Source organism: Oryzias latipes, chromosome 13 (genome assembly GCF_002234675.1).
Source record: "Oryzias latipes chromosome 13, ASM223467v1".
Lineage (NCBI taxonomy): Eukaryota > Metazoa > Chordata > Actinopteri > Beloniformes > Adrianichthyidae > Oryzias > Oryzias latipes.
The window spans coordinates 30905916-30912156 of NC_019871.2; positions in this window are offsets into that span (position 1 = coordinate 30905916).

Here is a 6241-nt window from a genome sequence, read left to right on the forward strand (position 1 = left end):
ACTGTAAACTGTTCAATATGTCAGAAAAAACAGAGATCTTGAAAGAATAAAACTCAAAGGACCTGTGTTTTAACAGGGTTGACACACGCACACATTGATAGTCTTTTAGAACCATGTCACAAAGCAATTCTTTTTGGAAGAGGCCTCCTTTTAAAACATCTTGACTGATGCAAATGATCAAGGATCCTGTTCCATCTGCCATCGAAAACATGGCTTTAGCGCCAATACGTGTGTATTCCATAGCTGTAACTGGACACTCATCATTTATTATACAGTATTTTGTGCGAGAAAAACCTTGATAGAGCGTCGTGTAATCAAAGAATAGCACTTCCCCTTCAGATGTGGAAACAGCTATCTCATTAAGGTCATTAATGTAAATCATGTCATAAACATGCAATGGGTTTTTGTTATGTGAATGAGGAATCTCTTTTTTTCTTTGGTTTCTAAGGAAACATCTGTGTGAATTCTCAAAACCGTCAGTCAAGAATGTCAGAACCCCGTTTTCAGTCAAAGCAACATATTGACATCTGTTGTACGTTTTGAGTTTCTGCAGTGTTGTGTTAGGATTATCCCTATTGGGCAAGGCAACCGGCAGGATTTTTACAATGTGTCTATTCAGTCCAATAGAAATGAACTCAGGAGACAGAGGGAAAGGACATAGATCAGTTTTAGTCCGACTGTTTCCATGTTGGAATACAAAAAATTCCAAAAGTTCTTCAAGATCAACAACTCCATCACAGTTTGTGTCAATTTTCATGTGTAGTAAGCATAGATTCTGTTTGCCAGCATGTGGAAAAACCTCTTGCATTGCCACAGAGAATTCATCCATATCCAGACCTCCACTTCCATCAACATCTGCCCTTTTGAAGAGCTCAATTACCTCTGAAACAGGCCAAGCTAAAAAATCTTTTTCTGATATATTGACGAACTTACAAATTTCATTAAAGTCCTCCGTTTCAAAACTTGTTGACATTGTAGACTCACAACTTGTCAAATCACAGTGTTCAGAGCTGTCTTTATCACTGTTAGTGCGCTCTGGCATCTTTAAAATATTACCTAAAGGCAACCCAACAAAATGCCCTTTTCTTGTAGTCACAAACTTCCTTGGGTCGCAGACAGTTACAAAAGTCTCTAAAGGGATTCCTGACTAAGCAAAGTGCCTCCCCCTATTTAGCACTTTTCATCTCATCCCAGACACAGTCAATTGATGAAATTTGATGCCAATTTTTATCAGATTTGATCATATCGACATCGGATGATGTCATCTGATGTCACCATCTGATGTGATCACATCAGCAAAGGGATGTCATCAATGAGATGACATCACAGCACAGTGATGTCATCTAATTGATTACATCACCGTGCTGTGATGACGGTAAAGTTGCCTTCAGATTTTATTAGCACCTTTGTCAGCCGCCTTTATAAGAAAAGGTTAAAGGGAAATATATTTGTGACCTCAAAATGCTCCTAAAATTGATTTTTTTTCAGTGTATGACATTTGTGCAAGACAGGATTATTCTCGACTTAACCACTCAGGCAAGTTAAACAGATTAAAAAAACTAGAATAGGAGGAAAAGAATACTATACATGTATTAAAACTGAAGAGATTTAGTATTTATGAAAATTTGAAATCGTTCTAATGTTTTGGTGTTTAAAAAAAAGCACCCACGGGTAAACGGGGAGGCGGGTTGAGGGAGGAAGTTTGGTCTGGATCTGTGATTTACTTTAGCTGTTTTTTTTATCCCACTTTGCGAGAAACTTTCTCGAAAATCCAGAAATTTGGAAAAAACGCATGTTGCAGTTTTTAGAGATGGGGTTTATGTATTTTAAAAAGGTCGACAAAAACATTGGTAATCCCGTCTCTGTGTCTGGGTTCATGAGATCATCCAGAGTCTCTCCCGGTGTGGTGGGCCTCCCTCCTGCTGCAAAAGCCGCTTTCTGCCACCACTTCCGTGTCTCTGTGAGCCACATTAGTTCAGGATGGCAAAAATAAAAACTAGAATCAAACTGGGGGATCTTTGTACTATTGTCTCCATGAAAAATATTATAAGATTTAGGAGGCCCCAGCTGGCTGCCTGACCATCTTGCACCTGTTTAGCGAGCAAGAACTCTTCACCACATCCGGCGTCTCCTCGAGAGCGTTCAGAGATGGGCGGGTCTGTAGGTTTACTTAAAAGCCTTGCATCAAGTGGTTGCAAGCAACCACACTGAGTGACTGTTGTAAAGAATTAGTGGCACTTATGTAGTACAAGCTATGAAACCCATGAGGATAAATCTTCTAGTATTCTACTCAACAATGTTGTGTAAGCCATTGCCTAAATCTTTGAGTAATGCACAATATTAAATGCATTTAGTAACATTTAGGCAAGCATTTTTAAAATATGTGAAAAATCAAGAGTTACATAAAAATAACAAAATGCACTTTAGTAAAAATAAAAACAGGTGTAGTTCGTTTTGCTGTGTGGACGGCGGAGTATCTGCCGGTACCCCCTAACATTGCTGGATCGGGAATAGCAGCTGCTAGTCTTCAGTTTCAAGAACAAAACAGTTTTTATATTCCATTATTTTAGAGTTTTAATAATGACATATTTGTGAATATCAAGACCGTCTTTCTGTTTCAAGTGCAAAACAGCTCATTGAGCAGAATTGTTTTTCAAATTTCCCCTTAAAAACAGCGAGTGTTGCGCTTGGAATAATGGTACAAAAATGCCTCCATAGAACGCAGCTCCTACAACAGGAGTGTACCTTTAAGCTTATGAACAGGAGAGGTGGCCGATATGAGTAGGGCCTGCTGAACCCCCCCTTCTTACAGACATTTAACATCTTCTGACTTTGACAGATAACACAATTTAAAAGTGCAATCCATTGACAAGACAATCTTAGCATCGTCTGAATATGCGCTTCTACTTTAATTAATGGAAATTACATTTGACATAGAAATGAATTAGCAGCTTCTTACAGTCATTTAGCAACCTCTGAGCTACTGCAGAGAAAAAAATACTGGAGCAGGAAAATCCAATGGATTTTAAAAGCACTTCAAACAGCAAGCTCAGTCCTTTTCTATTTTAACAGCGAAGATGACGTCACCGATTTCAAGTGGAAATCCAATAAATACGAGCATTTTACGAGCATTTATGAATCCACTGTCATCTGAAGATGAAAACGTTGATCATTCAAAAGAACATTTAAATACTTTTTCTTTTTTTTGCAGAAAAATATTCAAAGGCAATGCAATGTGGTCTATATCCGCCGATCTAGTGAGCATCGATGCACGCTGGTTTTTCACAGAGACATCTGGGAAATTCCTAGAACTCTCGATTTTAGAATTGTAGATTCAGACAGAACCACAGAATGATGAATGCCCTGTATAGTGCACCATGTAGTGCGTAGTGAAGGAATCTGCACCTGACCTTGGCTGGGTGGAAGCTCGTCTTATTTGAGCCTCTACACACCACAAGTGTTTCCAGTGAAAAATCGCCAGATTTGTCGACAATTGTTTTTAAGGAAAATAATGCAAAGGTTTGCAAAGACGTTGGAAACACTGCGATGAACGTGAAACCATAGACATTATATACATAGACGCCTCATGGGCAGTCGCTGCCTGTTGGAGGTCACATCCCAGCGCACCGCCATCTTGAAGAGGTCTAAGCGCCCCCGCAGGGACATTAGTGATGCAGGTGCATTAATCATTTTTTGAAAATACAGTTTTATTTTGCTTTCTTACATAATCTGACATATTATGTACATATATGTATTATTTTACAAGTGTGACTCTTCATGATAATTTTTTTCCCCCTCTCTTTTTCCATTGAAAAAAGAAACTTCCAACAAAACATGATTAGTATTACAGTATCGTAATAAAAGAAAGAATGAATTTTAATTATACAAAAAATAGATAATCTTTTAATTTTGTAAAACATCTAAAACATGATAACTTTCACGGAGAGAACAAGGCAGGCAAAGTTGTGAGAAAAAATGAAAAGGGATTGGAAAAAACAGGCATTTGGTAAACAATCTAATTAAAGGATTTATTTTTGGTTTTAACAAACAAAACATATAATTTTTTAAATTTTAAAACATGGTCAAATAAAAACAAACATATAGAGAAACTTTGCTAGTTCTCCAAGGGCAATTCAGTTAAAGCAGTTCTCTATACATGCACGAATACATATATGATAAAAGCACATGTGCATTCTCACTCTGATATAAAAGTTTTATGAGATTTGGAATAAAATATGTCTGTTTTACTTGCTGGTAGAATAAAATCACGGCCTGAAGGCAACACTTAAAAACTGCCGGACAGGAAATGTTGACATCTGCAGATCTAAATAAGCTGAAGTATTTAGTTGTGAACAAAAGATCATCACTAAAATCAAGAGAAGAATTTTCCTGCACAGCCTCTTGCATGTGATGAAACTCTGAAAGTCCAGGTAAGACCATTTTGTCATGTGGTGCAGCCTTATTTTTGTAACCCAGAAACAATAAAATGTCAAAATGATGGTTGTTAATCCCGAATTGGGTTTCTATGATCTGCTTCCTGAGTAAAAACGCATTTCTGAACCAGTTTCAGCTGAAACAAAAAGATTGACAATGGACACCCTGACACCTTTCTCTGAAAGGTTCTGACGTGTCACACGCTCTGCTGCTCCAACCACCTTCACCGCCCTCTGAGGGGCCGCCAGCCCACCATGGGTTTGCAGGTGAAGGTAATGGTCACTCTGATCATAGGGTGAGCAGCTGTGACTAGGCTTGGCCGGCATAGTTCCCAGGACAGCTTTTCTTAAGTATTTTTCTGACAACAAATCCAGAAAGGACATTGGCCACAAGACCACCAAAGCGAGCGGGCAGGTAGCTGTGGTCACATGAGAGCAAAAGTACATGCAAGTGCAGCTGGGAGATCTTCCTCTGATGCATGTCTGCAGCTGGCATGGAGACCGTCTCCTCCTGTGCTGCAACGCTTCCTGATCCACCGCCAACCATCCTATGGTGGAAAATGACCCAGAACTGCCCTGCAGTGAGTTGGTTACTCCAGAGATACAGACACCCAAACACATTTTCTCATCATATTTCTGCTGCTCATTTAAGTTTACATTGTACTTTCGTTGTTAATTTTACTGTTTTGACAAAGACAAATTGCCAGCTGTCCAGGAACATCAGATAAAAAATGGCTTATGGTAGTTATTGTTGTTGTATCTACCTGATGCCTTGATGGAGGAGAAGAAAAGCTGGTCTTGAAGCCATGTGTGCAGACTTAACACTGGACCTGGAGATGTTCATGAATGTGGCCACACAGACCACAGAGCAGATGACTGACAGAAAACGTCAAAAGAAAATGTTTTAGTAATATGCTGATCAAAATGACTCAAAAGTCTGCTAGCTTGATGCTAACATATAATGGAATTTCCCATGGAACGGCCAATGCTGACAGTCGTCCAACCTAAACATACGATGCTGACTAAATAAACAGCTTTATATAATCACAGGCAGAAATTTTCCAAACTCTTTTAAGGAAAAATTTTAGAAATAACCATTTGTGATTTAAAGCACCTTTTTTATGGATCTTCATGAAGGCCTCATGAAAAACGTCTGCAGTGTAATGAAACATTGCAGCTTAAAAAAAGAAAACGTATTTTAAAAAAAGTACGAGAATAAGGGGATTTTAGAGTTGACTACTTTCCATATTTTCATTGTGTCCTTGCTGCTATGAAGCCCCTCCCACTGGTTTCAGAGGAGCAGCGGCTTTCTCTTGCTGCTGACTGATTTCATGAAGCCATACATCAGAGACGTGTGCTTAGAGCTCTTCCCTCATCATCGACGTCCTCCACGATGAGGTCCAGGAAAGCTTTTGACACACGTTGCAGGAGCTTCGGGCTGGCACACTTTTGGACAAACGTCAAGCATCATCTGTTAAATCAAAGACAGTGTACGTGAATTTGACGCACGGATTGCGTTCGGTGTGAATGGACAGTTCATTTAAACTACGTGCGCACGAGGAACAGGAAGGGCGGTACACGTGTGTGCGGAACTGTGGCCAGTGATCCGTTTGTTCCAAAACCTAAATGAAACGTTTAAAACTTTTATTGATTTCCACTGTGATTTTTAGAGCATGCCTTGCAAGCGCATTAAGTGATCCTCGTGGGCGGCCATGCGCCCACGGGCACTGCGTTGGTGACCTCTGCCGTATGGTGTTTTAGTTTTTTATTTCACTAATAAATTTGACAGTATATGAACAGCATCCAAT